The 14,935-nt window shown below is 49.3% G+C and overlaps 1 protein-coding gene across 14 annotated transcripts in view; it reads right to left on the reverse strand.

Moving 5' to 3' along the window:
* LOC149336191 (uncharacterized) overlaps positions 1 to 14,935 on the reverse strand; it is a 416,214-nt gene that overhangs the window by 392,305 nt on the left and 8,974 nt on the right. For all 14 annotated transcript variants that reach the window (XR_016284203.1, XR_016284201.1, XR_016284202.1 and 11 more), the window contains exons 2-5: positions 5,879 to 8,208; positions 5,092 to 5,191; positions 3,173 to 3,361; positions 110 to 928 (exon numbers count right to left, since the gene is read on the reverse strand). The gene's annotated coding sequence lies outside the window, so the exon portion shown is untranslated. The remainder of the gene's footprint in view (positions 1 to 109; positions 929 to 3,172; positions 3,362 to 5,091; positions 5,192 to 5,878; positions 8,209 to 14,935) is intronic.

Genomic DNA, 14,935 nt, shown 5'->3' on the forward strand with positions numbered 1-14,935 from the left:
TTGCCAGAATAAATTTGAGGTGCCATTAAGGCAGCTTTCTCAGTCGTTTTCCGAGTAGCACACGTGACGTTTGTACTACGTGCATGCTAAACAGTGCTGTAGAACTCACCGTACATTCCTTCCCACAGCACCAGCAGTAGTCTGTCGTCGGTTTTCGTTGCATTCACTGACTGTTAAGTAGTCCTGAAGCCTGAGCAGGGAAGGCTGCAGAATACGATCCATGGTGTGTGCTGCGCCAATTGCTGGCCATGGCTCTGCAGTCGTCGGCTCTTGTATTTCTCGATGAGGGACACTCCTGGATATACTGGCAGTCTTCGAAACTGTCGTTCGTCATACGTTGGTTGGCTGGCGCTTCGCGATAGCTTCGTGATAGCCTTGACCGTCTTTCTCGCCCGAGGTGTTAGTTTTGAGGTCCACGTCCTAGCGAGCAGAGGTAACCTTTGGAGCTTTGTTAGTATGTGTTGTGTAAGTTGTGTTAGTGGCTTCACCTTACGTAGCCGTGTGTTCTTACTTTGGGGATGTGTCTTCTGCGCTAACGGAAGTGTGTGCTGCACAGTGGATGCTGTCGCTTATGTTGGCTTCGGTGTTGTTGTAGTGGTCGTAGTGGTTTTGGTGATGTTTGTGTTGTATAGCGTGATGATTATTTTTGTAACTGGTGTTTCTGTTTGTTTTCATTGAACATGACGGAAGAGCAGTGACTCCGTCACGGAGGCACCGATCGGCGCCCACATGAAGAACAGCAGGAGTGCCGCATTCGACCTGGTTCACCGCTACGGCGTAGCCTGTCGTGGCGGAATCTTCCGGGACGGCCAGAATGGCGACAGTCTTCGAACACTGCTTGTGCCTCTGCCCGCACAGGAAGGCGGGTATCACGAGAGAGTTTGTTGATGCAGCCGGAGTCGGGTGCCGGCTGGCGTCTTGTCTAAACCTGCAAAAAATCCGCAACGAGCCATTACAATCCTGACACCGCGACGATCCATATATTTATCACTTGTTTTAGTTCCTAAATCTATCGGGACGTAATGAGCTTTAAAGAATTTACTTCACTATCTTATAAGTTGGTACCCTTGAGAGCATTCATGAGAGGAGATGGCCCCATCTATCTTCAGACTTGGGAAGCATGCTGTATTCTGCGTTAGGTTCCCCATCACTTAGGGCAGTCAGGAGAGGTGTACTCGAGATGGAATGCGTTTCCGTTCTGTCCTCAGCTATAACTGCTTCCTTCCAGTTTTATTAGAAACTGGCAATTAGAACAATAAATGCGAACATTAGAGTAAAATTAAAGATGTAGGATTTAATATCCAGAAGCGACACATATGCGCTATCGCACAGCACACAGGCGGCTCTTGGGTTTCGCCTCCAGCGAAACTCGATCGTCGTGGCCAGTTTTGAACGCCTCAGTAACCGAATGCTCCAACCCCTGAGCTACAGCGACGGCTGTTGTACTGCGTGATTAGTCACGGATCCCAATATTATCGACTATTTCTGTTAGAGTGACACCATGCTCAATTACATCGAAGTGTGCTGAAAGGTAAGGAAGATCATTAACTGTACAGGCTACGGTGAGCAGAGCTGTAGAGCTGTGCAGAGCTATGGAAGAGCAGAGCGCGGGCAGTTCCTGAAAGCCTACTTCTCAGAACAGAAGGGGACCTATGACTTGCGAGCACGGTAACTATAGCATGTAGGGAAATAATGCTTCTAAGAACGTGATTCTGTTCATGAGTGCTGGCAGCACAGTGCAATAAGAAATACCTATGATGGATTGTGGCGATATCAGCTAAAACGGCACTAACTCAATTTTGTAATCCTCAGCTTGCCCAGTACAGGCTTAATTGGAGAGAAATGGGCGAGTCCTTTGGCCTACAGTGGGTGGTGGTGAAAAACATTTATCGTCTAATAAATTTTCACAGAGAGGTAATTGGGGTAGGGCCCTGTTGGCCCTTTCCCCTCACAATACTAGTGGGAGCCCCTATTGACAAGCAACATCGCCCGCTCCCGTTGAACCAAGGACTTTTGTGTCTTTAGGTTGTGACAGACAGGACGGCCTTCCAGTCCTGTCTGGAGGGGTTGGGGTTGTTTGGGCGTAGTAAGGCTTACAACGATGGCAATGCATTGTCTGCATTCTTCATGAGTGCTGATGATATCGTTGTTTTTTCTAAACGAGCACTATCCAGTGCCATTAGGTGCAAATGGGCTCAACAATAAGGCCACCAGTGACTGTTAATTACAGAGGGGACGATGTACGCAAACAACTACAAGCGAGAGCATAGCGTGCAAGGCTCATGGGACCTACTGCTCGAAACAAAAAAAAAAAGAAACCGTGACTAATCGCGCACGTCAAAAAGAACAGCAAAAGCTTGGTTTGGGCTAGTTGGTTTGCGTTAGCGCTATGTTTCCAAGATCAAAAAGAGCGTCTCGGGAGATAATGCTAAAGAAAGTGGTATTCTCCCCGTAAATGGATTGCATGGCATAACACGCAATACCCAGTGAGTGGCGATGCCAGCGATTGTTTCTGTGGTGCGTGGCTGAAACATTTAGCACTTTACGCGTCAGTGAGAAAACGAGCCTAAATGACAACGTGGAACAGGAAATGGTACAGAAAATGCCAGCGATGTCGAGCAAATAAATGTGACGTCATGAAGCGGCCGTGTGATGCTCACAGTAAGCCGAACATCACCACTTTAGACAAGTCTATACATGTCGTTCGTCTATATATACTTCCCATGGGCATATAGCTAACATGCGGTAGTAGAGTTGGAGGCTAGCTTGAGACAGGGGTTCCAACGGCAGACATACAAAGCGACGAAATGCGGAAACGCCTGTGTGCTGTGCGATGTCAGGGAATGTTAAAGAACGACAGGATCTTCAAATGTGGCGGCTCTCATACATAACCCTTGTGTCGCTTCGGGAATTTGGAATTTAATTTTACCTTTCCATCTTCATGCCCCGCGTCGTGTATGCGGTGAAAGAAGTTTTTCAACGCTTAAGCAACTTGAGGACACCCAAACCATCACACTATGTCTGCTAGTAGACAACTGCTTAAAAGTTTTCAGAGCTCCAATCGAGGACAGAATGGAAAGGGCAAGGTGGACAGCACAATAATGCTAGACAAAACACGTGCTGTATGTCGTAGGGTCCAGTGAATACACAGAGCTGTTAAAATACGCCTCACCGTTCGCAGATGTTGGTTGGGAGGTCGGAGCAAGAGCTGACGAAGAACATGGCACGTGGCGCTCTCACTGGTCAGAGCTGATCAGGCGATGTCGATGGTGAGTACAGGAGCTCGAACCGCCGCTGGGTCGAGTCCATGGCTGTTCGCGACCTGATGTGGTCTTGGCCGTCGCTGCTTGTCAGCATCTCCCTGCACGTCCGGCCCAGGAGTTTTATGCTCACTGTCTTCCGTCTGCGCCTTGCCTACGTTACTGGCAATGCCTTCGGCTCTCACGCCTCTGCGTTAAACTCTGAATACAAATACACCTATATGGGAGTAAAAAAAGGAGTAAGCTCTCCTCTAGAGCAATCCCTTTTTAAATGGTGTACGCCAGAGGTCAAGTTTACTCTCTATTTACTCCTTAGAGTGCACAGCCTATACTTCAGTCGTCTGTTTCGTTAGTTGCCGACCAGCCATTGTCATTGTCCACAAAAATTAAATGCAGCTATAGAGCGGAAGGATAGAGTCTATAAAGTCTGCTAGAAAGCAGGAATTATCAGGATCATATTTCGCCAAGCAACAACAAGAAGATAATTTTCGTTCTTCTGCGCCTTACTTTTGCCTCCTTTACCTTTCAGATTTTTACAAAGTTTGCAGACTCGTGTGCGGAGTAGCTCATGTGTTCTATAGTAACCAGCGACCGTGGTGATGAGTTACAAGTAGCCGTGTAGAAGTTAGGAAGTCGCACGACGTCTCTTACCGGCCCTGCGATAGGACTTGCAGCACTTTGAATGTGCCCGCACAAACTTATCGCTCAAGAGGTATTGCGATTGCACAACGGTGAGCACCGGCAGACCGAGGTTTGAAGGTCACGTGCGGAGGCTTGCACTGTCTGATTTCAGTTCCTGACTTCAATCGCGCAAGTTTTTTTAGATTCCTGGGACCAGAACTTAATGAATTGTCGCGGTGACGTTACAGCAGGGAACGCTTGCGTCATGATATCATTTTTCGGCTTGTGTCCTAAAGTGCAATTGAACAGTACAGCGTTCGCACGCAAAAAATTCATATATTGCGCACTTCGCATACGAAGGCACAACAGACTGGCAAACATGCACCCGTCACAAAGAGGAGCTGGGCCCAGCGGTGGCAGTATACTGGCCAGCCGCTTGTTATACTGTGCAAAATGCTTTTGACTATGGTTCACAAGTTTGCAGTATCTAAATCGTGTGATGTTTTGATCGACAGCAGAAGCAACGGTGGGGATGCCTCAGACTGCTGCTCAAAGAGCCGACCTCTGGCGTTCATTCCGTTCTCGCGTTCGAGCTATTGAACTGCGACATTCGAGCTATGATGGAGCTAATTTTTGCGCCGAGGTTGTGTATTAGCTTCACGCGCATGACATCAAGCCGCAGAACTCAGGACAAAGCTATATTATAAATTCCATACAGTTTAAAAATAACTGCAGATAAAAGCTGCCTTGACCAGTGGAAAGAATGTACAACTGTTACACCTAAATAACAACTGTGTACAGCGCCTTATGAGTGGGCGTAGGTGGTGATTTCAGCGTAGAATATTTAATGAGGGAGTGGAATTAGAAAAAAGAACACACTGAGGTTTGTTAAGAACTTCAGGCGCCATTTGAATCGGGATGTTGGAAGGTCTGAACCGCAGCACTGGTCATGGGGAAGTTCGTCGAATACGTTTTCTAGGCACACCTATTCCGTGTCGCAAAAGTGATGGGCTGCACATAAAAGCTGAGCGAAGAGATAGACCCTATCATACTAAAAACAAGCCTGATAACGCTGCATCCTTTCCAACCCTTGGTTCAGCTCATGATAGCCTCAGCTTCTTGTGCGCCACAAAACCGAATACGCCCACCAAGCAACTCTGCTTTCTTTACAATTCTTCATCGAAAGTGGTTGCACCAAGAGAAGACTCACCATAATCGCTGGGTAGTCTGGTAAGGAAGCACTTCTGACACGCTTGGCGAACCAGGTTGGAGTGATGGCAGCGGAGGTCACCTCGATTCTGTCTGCAAACCTGCGACATAAAGAGCGCGTCGTTGTATAGGCGATCGTTTAGGCTTTGGCTGTCAAGGTTGCCATCTTTCATCTGTTTTTTTTTTTACCCCAGATATGTTCTGCCAATTAACCCTGTCCTTTGCCACAACTGGCAAAGGACAGACAGGCTTAATTGGGGAGACATGGGAAAGGCCTTTGCCCAGCAGTGGGCGTAGTCAGGCTTATGATGATGATGACATTCTGGCAAAGAACTTTAGTAACACTTGCTCTTGGCTTGGTTGGTACATGTTTACAGGAAACTGCGCACAAAAAAGGAGTAGCACAATACCAATGGAGACGATGAGGTGTGCTGCTTCCGAAATAAAAGTTTACAGTTCAGCGCTCGGTCCTGTCGTCTTCCATGGATTGCCAGGCGAAAAAATTTGTATTATGCAATAAACTAATACAGTTTATCATATAAATGTCAATGTGTATAACATTAATATGACGAAGCGTGTATGCGGTTATTGCATCAACTTTTTTCAGCGGGGTTGGGCTCTCTTTCTTTGTGCACTGATTCCTGTAGGCAATGGTAACAAGTCCAGACTGATAAACAAACTTGACTGCGAATTGGTTGTCGAACCACGTTATGCAGCTTGCGAAATGACAACTGGTTTGAATGTGGCACGAACTTAAGGCCTATCTGGTCTGATGAAATACTCCTCACCCTTCTCGAGCGTTAATCTGGAGCGCCGAAGTGAGGACGCTGGTGTACGGGGGACATGCTGCGTGGCTGTGTCGGGTCGCATCAGCAGATACCGGTGTCCACGGCTGATCACAGAAACTCCAGGCAATGTATAGCTCGCTCGCTTTCTACAGTGTTGTGGCAATAGCTGGTCAGCAGGCCTGGCCGCACCCAAGCCAGTGGTCCCGGCGCTCCTGCCGAATGTCTTGCGTCTATTCCGTTCGAGGCTGCTCGTGGGCTGCGTGCGCCACTTGACCACTGCTTCCGCGCTTATGCCTCCATGTTGGCTTGCTGACACTTCGTTATTCGTCGACCATTCTTCTGTCAGCATCCAGGCCTCCACACAGAATCCATATGTGGTGAGCGGGAAGAGATGTGCAGAAAAGGAGTCTTACTTTATATAAATGCATTGGAGCTACTTTGATGTGTACATGTTAGGTGAGCGGTGAATGATCTCATGAGAGACACCAACATTGGGACGTGGCTGACGTTGCAACGTGATGGCAGCTGTTAGAGCAGGCATGAGGAATAGAAGGGGTACCACACTGGAAGCTCTAAGAGCGAGCCATTGAGTCACGATAGCTGTGATTTGCCTTACAGGCAGGGTAGAGCGAGCAAGCGCTGTTTTGAGAGTGTGGATGGTTGTGGTACGTGGTTGCCCTGGGGTTGAGTTGTGGTACGTGCTATGGAATTGTTCTGTGGCTAGCCCTGTCCAGTGCGCTAGAGTGTTCGTGAGAGTAGTAGCGGTCCTTCGGCTTGGGCGGTCATGATTACGTCCTCTTTTACATTTTGAACTTTGATCATTGCTGTGACCGGTAACCTGTAGAGGTGACAGCTGTTGATGTGATGGCTAAAACAGTGTGACGCAAACAATCCACCATTATGAAACCATGCACAGTATGGTTTCACAATGGCCCTCTGTAGGACCGGCCTTTCCAATACATTTCCAAAATTGGGCCAAACACCTCTGCAACTTGGCTTAGTGGCGTTATGTAAATTTATAACTGTCTTCTCAAGAAACAATATTTCTACAAGTTGCGGCTGTGCTTGCAGAGAGGTATTCCGGTTTGCGTCTGGGTTTGTGTGGTTGCCAATGAATAGAGGACGGAACGTGAATTGCATGTAGAGGGCGCTGTCATTTTGGGCGATGTTCGTCGGTTATACTATATTGGTTCTAAATTAGCTCGTTGCGGTGGCACTTCTGGAACAGTGAAGAAACAGGCTGTGGCTGTCGTGATTGGCGTGGATTAGTGCTCTGAGTTTAGTCTGATGGTTATGGCGTGCTGTGACTGTTGTCTGCTTGCTGCTGTTTGCATTGTTGATGTATGTGGATGGATAGGTGTCCCGCTGTGATATGTATGAGGTGTACTTGTTTGGTGCAGTAGTAGAGGTGCCGTAGTCTTCGCTGTTGTCTATAGTGCGTGGTGTTTCATTGGTGTCGTTGGGCCCGCGTAGACGAGCAGAAGCAGCAGCGCGTGTCGTGGAGTGCGGAGACTGCGCTGACTGCTGTCGGTATGAGAAAAAGGAACAGTGCCGGGCCGGACGTGATGCACTATAAGTCCCACAACTCCGCACATCTTGCGCTCTGCACACAACACTGCGAACAGTCAACGGCGGCGACAGCTCTGGAATCGCAAGTAGACAGACGTCAACAGCGGATTCCGGCCGATGTTGCAGCAGGCGTTGGCGCAGCCGCAGCAAAGGCGAGCAGGGCAAAGTCCTAAGTGGGGATGGTGCGCAAATCTGCGGAATATGCGGAAACCTGCACCCAGCGATATGATGTCGGTGGTTTCTGTCTGACCTGTCGGCAGGACCGACGCGGCGGTTGCTTTTTAGTGAGTGTCGAAGAGTCGTCGGTGCTGTTTGGCCGTGGTGTGTAGTATGGCAGAGACCTGATGGCGTCCTTTGCCCGCCCGTATTTTCGATTTATAGGTTGTGTTTCGGGGAGTGTCACTCGTGTTTTCCCTGGTGTGTCCTTACTGGGTCTTGTTACCCGTCAGTGTGTTTTGCTTGTCGCTGCATAGGTGTTGCTGTAATGCTGTGCATTTCCTGATGGTTGTACGGCTTGTGGTTATTAAAAAGTGTGTTCGACGAGCTTGGCTGTGTATTTGTGGTTTTGTGTGGTGTGGCATTGTCAGCTTGGGTCGTCCACGTTGACGCATGAGGAACAAAAGAAGTGCCGCCGGCTGCTTCGGAGTCATCGGGCCGCAGTTCCCGTCCGCAAATATGTGCACATACATGTCAGCCGTGTCGACGCATATGCTAGTCATCTAGAGTGGTCCACCTTGCGATGTTGGTCAGCCCGATATAATCTGCGAAAAGTAAAGCGTCATCTTTGTTGAGCATTCTCTGTGTATGCAAAGCACAGTTCTGTTTCGCGTTGCATTCGGGATACCCTGCATTAGCACGTGGACGGACTCCTACCTGGGGCGCTATGCTGGAAGGCCCGAGTTTGCTGAAACTCGGAATCTTCCCGAGCTCTGGCGACGCCCTCAGATGAGTGAACTAATGGTAGCAAGACAAAATCCCACCCTCGTCACGCCTCCAACTTCATTGGGTTATCTGGATATATTCCGTGCTTTATCATCACATCGGCACCACCTCATCGGCTTCTTGGGCGGCCTACAAAGAACGGGTCACGTGAGCCAACCGCCGGTGCAATTTTCATTTGTGTGTCGCTCCACCAAGTGCACTGCGTGTGCAATTAGACAAACGAGGTTTGTTGAATTTTATAATGCACTTAATACACTTTATAAGCATTTTATATTGTGCAAGATTTGGATTTAAAGCGCTTTGGAATGATTTATGCATTATTAAATTTTGCTTTGTACCGCGAGGGAACGCTACCAACGCCCGTCATCAGCTGACCGCCAATGGCGACGAGGAACATGTGCAACGCTGTGAAGGCTACGGAAGTAGTCCGCAAAAAAAAAATAAAGAGAGGTGTATCCCTCCGCGCTGTTCAGTGGCCGTTTGGTCTAACGCGTCGCTCCGGAGAGTCGACAGGCAATGGGAGCACGTGAGTTCAAATCCCGCATGGTGAAACTTTTTTATCTCACTTTTTTTTTCATCGCAAGTTGATTTTCGCGTGACTTGAATGAGCAAACTCGTTTTGTTCAGAATCGCTTGAATATTATGCCGTGTTCTGAAATGAACTTCATGCATCTGTTCATTTCATGCATAACGCGTTAATGTGAGCTCTCTGAAATTCGTTGTCAATGAGCTCGCACCGGCTTTTGGTCAGCAGTGGCGGTTATCTTCCCGATTCTGCAGCATTGTGACTATACTTTTTAGATGCAAGTGAGAGGTTTGTGCGAAAGATGACATTCATTCGTCGGATTTAATTAATTAGCACAGTGGTGAGTGCTCTGCAGTGGCCCGATTAAGAAGTGACCATCTGCAACTTTCGATTTCGCCGTCGCCGAGGAGCCCACTTTTTTTTTGTGGGCCTCTCTTAAGGCACCTGGCATGTTATGAATTGTTCTGTGGAACCGGTTAGCCGCTGATCTAGTCTTCGCCAAAAGAGTATAGGACCGACTTTGGCACTGTGCTGTAGAGTAGCCCAAAGGACTTGGCGAGAACAATTATTTTTTACTGATTGCATTGTTCAATGCATAATGTGCCTTCCTCGTGAAATAGTTGGCCTTCACCATGTCAGGGCTGGACTTCGAAGGGGCCTTTACGCCAATGTAGATCCCGTGGACGAATCCCACGACGTCTGTGATGCCGCCGCGCAGAAGGAAACGCTCCTCAACATAAGCACGCTCGGCCGCAGTCGTGGGCAAAGCGAGCCACCGCTTCTGCACAGCCGCGTCGATAAGCGCGTCGGGGACGTCCCTCACACAGCGGCTCACAGTGCTTTATTGGCGTCCAATAAAGCGGTCTGCGCCGACGCTGCCCTGAAAGCTCCTGGTCGCAAAGAACCGGAGGGCGCAGAGGACTTGCTCTTCGACCGACAGCGAATGAAGCCCGGTGCGCACTCTCCGCAGGCGTGGGTCGTCGCCTAACTATTTACACAACCATCGTACCCATTTTTTGGACAGGTGAAAATGTCGCTGTAATTCGTCGTCGGCCAAGGCAGTAAACGGGTCCAGCCGGCCGTACTGACATTTGCCGTCAGAGGAAGCGATTACCCAGGCTGCTGCTGCTGCCGCCATGACAGTCCCGAGATGAATTCGGGGCACTTCACCGTTCACGAGTTTAGCTCCGAGTTCACCTGTCAGTCAAAACCATTGGTCACGCCCCCGGCGTGCCGTACATAAATTATAGGCATACGCGCTATGGGTGGGCCACTCCCAACATCCCTGCCGGCTACAGGTATGCTGCGCGGCTGTGCTGATTGCTGACAGACATCGACGATGTTGACCATCGAAATATAACAGGCAAAACTGACGTCATCGCTGATAAATCTAAGCACCTCTGCGAAGGACACGCAACGTGGCGAAAGCAGCCGATTTCTTCGCTCGCATACCAAGATTGCACAACACTATAGCCTGTTGCAACACGTAAGACACAGCACAACGCTGAAAGCGCGTCACACCTGCTGGCAAGGCGTCAAACACGGAGCACGACGATTAACCGCTGCTTGGAGCACGTCCTACTCCAACAACATCGCATCACAGGTGTTTGGCTTGGCCGTCCTTTCATCGGTGATAAAGCTTAGCATCAATGTGTCAAACACATCTGGGATCGACAAACGATCGCTGCTCCAGACCCAGTGCAATAAAGTGTTTGTAATTTTCAGCACGCAAGCACTGCGTACTTCACAACCGTAACACCTTTCTCTGTTATAAGTCAGATTCCATTGTTACAAACAGGATCCCTCTCCTGAGGAATGATATTAATGCGATGTCCCTGCGGTATACAACGGCGATCCACGTTAGTGACTAAACCAGTCCGCAAAACCTTGAAGCACGCTACGCAGATACGCGCGCCACCCCCCTTCACAACTTTTAGTCAGCATCTGATGACATACGATGAGTTGTGTCGCTGGGTAGCACGCTCTTCGCATCCGCAGTGCACTAAAGAGGCGTCACACACAACAGGAATACGTACTGAATCATTGAATACAGCCAAACAGCATTTTTTTTTCTTACACCGCATCACAGCCGCTCGCACGGCCAATTTCTACCGCTCAGATTCGCCAAGAGCGTACTAAAAGCAATGGTTGGCCATAGCGGGGGGCGGCAGCGGCCGTAGCAGCGGAGAGCTCCACCTGAGGTCACTGCAGAGAGCAGCAGTGACGCGGGGGTGCAGTGAAGTTCAGTTTTTTGCTTTTGTTTATTATGCAAGCGAGAAGATGCCTGACTGTTATATTTTGATATACGACACAATAAAATATATTATCGCAATGGCCGAAAAATAAGACAGATTCAGCGTGTAGTAGTTTCCCAGTCTTTCCAGTCGAAGGCAGCGCTACCGGCGGCGTGTCAGCGCAGGAGCTCTTTCGTTTTCGACACGGTGGGCTGCCGCTCTATAGTTCGTATGCAAGCCACGCTGCAAGCAATGGCCTCACTATCGCCTCTAGCGGCAGAAAGTGTCAAATCTTTGTTAATGTCCTAAAGCTATGCTTTTCAACAACGCTTCATTGGATTCAGATTTTAAAATACATTTGGAAATGAACACAATGTTCATAATATTATCTGTTGCCTTTTAACGTATTCGAGAGAAGAGAAAGGGTTGATACAAGAGTGCACCTAGTGCGCACTGTTCGTCTTCGGAAGTGGAGAGACAGATAGAGCCTGAAAGAGAAGACACGCCTTTGACGCGCCCGAAAAGGCGTGTCAAACAGCTAGCGGCGAGTGTGCAGATAGATAGCAGAGAAGTCACGATTTTGCGATTGCTGATATGGCGCTGATAACTTCAGGTAGCGCTGCGGCCTGGTATTGCGCAGTGTATTGTGTTTGAAGTGTGAAACAGGCGCGCAGGGTGCGCTTGTATCGCCTTTACGTGGCTTTATCTCTACATTTTAATTTCCGCTGCCTGCGCACGTTCCGCGCTATCTTCGTTCACTGACTGCCGTCATCGCAAACTCGGACGAAACTCGGGGGAGCGCCAAACTCGGGCCTTCCGGCATAGCGCCCCTGCACCAATTTTGTACTGTAGAAGATGGGCATACATTAGTTTTGTTTCATATAATCTGTTTTTTCATCTTTCTTGGTTATCATAATCAGCGGATGGCTGTATGTTAGCAGAGACGCAAGCAGCGTTCTCTGGAACTGCCACTGACAAGCAGGGAAGTGTGTACGATGTTCTAGGTTGTCGGGGGTGCTGTAGCATCTCCGCTCGTAAGTTTGGTTGGTTGGTTGGTTTATGGGGTTCAATGTCCCAAAGCGACTGAGGCTATGAGAGACGCCGTAGTGGAGGGCTCCGGAAATTTCGACCACCTGGGGGGTTCTTTAACGTGCACTGACATCGCACAGTACACGGGCCTCGAAATTTTGCTTTCGTGTTTTAGCTGAATGCGTCGAAAAAACACTGCGAGCATCTGATTTTCAACGGCCGTGGAGCACACATGCTGTTCTCGCCTCAATCGAGCATTTCGTATTTGGACGCAAGTTCACCCAATGGCGCTGCCTTCGCCACTATATAACAACACCCTCTGATTATCGCTGCAAAATCTAAGCAGGAACACTTAACCGAAGAAAGCGACCGACATTTCCGATAGACGGTAAAGACAGATTTCAGCGCAGCTCTTGACATGCAACCTGCCTCCGCTCTTCACATGCCACTTGCCACCTTCCAGGAACATCTCTTCACATACCACCTGCCACTCCTGGCAGGTGGCACTTTACGCTGCTAGCCACCTTTCAGGATGTTCGCGAGATGGTCGTGGCTCCTTCCAGGTGCCAGAAACAGGTGCCATGGAATTGAAATGTCACCTGGAAGGTGAGGTTTCGCTCTGCTTGTACTTTGACAACCGGTTACGCTGACAGCGCCGATGCCGACAGCGCCGGCGCCGGATACCACGCAGAATGCAGGAACGGGCGCCTGAGAGCGGCGCTCTCAAAACTGAAGCGAAGAGATTTTGTTGCGAAAGCAATACTGCTCGAGGTTCCCGCTCTTGGCCATCGTCTCGGAGAATCCACCATTGACATTTAGCGAGACCTATGTGTGACGTCATACCACCTGTGGAAAAGCGGGGCCCCAACTTGGCTCGTCGCGATCGTCCCAGCGAATCCTCCGTACCGCAGCTGCGCGTCGCTGCCGTGAGGGGCGCTCGCTGTACGTGACGTCATGCGAGCTGTTGAAAAGCGGCCCCCAAACTCGGCTCGTCGCTGTCGTCCCAGCGAATCCTCCGCGATATGTCGGATGATGTATATAAGGCGAAGCTGCAACGATGTGCTGCAGCTAAGAAGCGGCGGCGTGCGGAAGAAACGCATGAAGAGCGGGAACAACGTTTAGCTAAACGGCGTGCATATTATGCAGCCAGGCGAATGCGGTCAACATCTCTTGATCTGGGTGCTTGCTTTCGCAATCCATTACGCTTAGCCAAGCTAAGCCTCTGCCAATTGTTAAGGTGCCCCAGTGCTCACGTGATGCGCTCGCATGGCCAAATCTTTCGAGCCACCTATGGAGCCAGCGATGGTCAAATTTATAGAGCCTGCTGCGGCAACAATGGTGCCGAACTCGGTAATATGGCCATCAAGCGAGGCTGGTGATGTCCCGCCAGAACTCCCCAGTGGCTGAAACGACGCCAAGCCTCTCCCTTCCAGGGGTTTGAGCTAATTGCAATAGTGGAACTCGCGGTGTGGCGTTGCTTCAGCAAATGACGAACAGCGAGAAACAAGCGAATGGAATCAGCCTCGAGTCCTTATGTTGCGTCACAGGCTGAAAATTAATTACGGGAGGATTGATTGATTGTCTGAATGAGTTCTATTCGGTCAGGATGACAGAAGATCTGCTATAAAACGGGTATTGGGATGAAGGGTGATATTTCACTCACTATGCTTTCATGGTCTTGCAAGAACGCAGGAAGTGAAGTTAATGAGATCCGATACGACGACAGATTTAATAAAGAAACAATCTGAGAAATAAGCAGTAAAATAAACGCTATAAAACAAAAGGATAGCTTAGAAACGCCCGCTTCCAACCCAACTGAAGCTGAAGAAAGAAGTAAATTTGATAGACCGAACGATGCGACAATGTTCGGTAGACATTTAACGATGCCACCTTGTAGTTCTTTTCGAGGTGATCCACAGCCTCCTAAGGCAGGATTGGAGGACCAGTGTTTTAGCTTGCGCTTTCGGACTGTAGGCGCAGCGTCTCCAAGCTAGCGGCTGCAGGCCGTAAATTGCATGGTGTCACAAGGCCAAAACAGAAATCCTCTTTGCCATGTCGCCACATCGTATGAAGTTATAGCGTCCGACTTTTACGGCATCGCCAGGAAAGAGGTTGTAGGATCTACGTTGGTATGACGCGGCATTGCTGCCTGGGTGCTGCTATTATCTCAGCTCTGGACTTCATAACAGCCTAGCACTAGCGCTGCTGGACTTACTCGGGGTTATGCAGGGCAGGTGCAGTAGGTCCATGTGAATAGAGCCCACACACGACCCACAATGCAGGATGCCGTGAATGCTTCAAGATATCTTTTGCTCACCGTTTGAGTGCACCGGTCGCGGTTAAAACTCCATGCGTAAAAATCAGGGAAAAAATGCCTGAGTTCGAGGCGTGCATGGCTTGATAACGGCAAAAAATTTTAAATATAACTTCGTTTGCTCGGTGCTGAGAACTAACAATCACAACAAGCAGTAAAATGGGGGCGGAACGTTGCCCGGTAACACAACCCACTTCGCACAAGATTCTTTTGCGATTCCGTTTCTATTTAAGAGCACGTGACCATACGAGTTACCGCCTGGTCCACACTCCGCAAACACCGACAATTCCACGAAGCACGCCGGAGGCTCATCGAAACTCAGTGGCAGTATGAGCGGAAAGCGATAAGAATTACAATCTCTTGGCGTCAATCCTATGCCAAGCAGGGTACGATTTAAGTCCATAATCAAGTACGGGAATGGCGTCAAAATACGAGAGCCTTGG

Source organism: Amblyomma mixtum, chromosome 7 (genome assembly GCF_055824585.1).
Source record: "Amblyomma mixtum isolate Tamu chromosome 7, ASM5582458v1, whole genome shotgun sequence".
Classification (NCBI taxonomy): Eukaryota; Metazoa; Arthropoda; class Arachnida; order Ixodida; family Ixodidae; genus Amblyomma; species Amblyomma mixtum.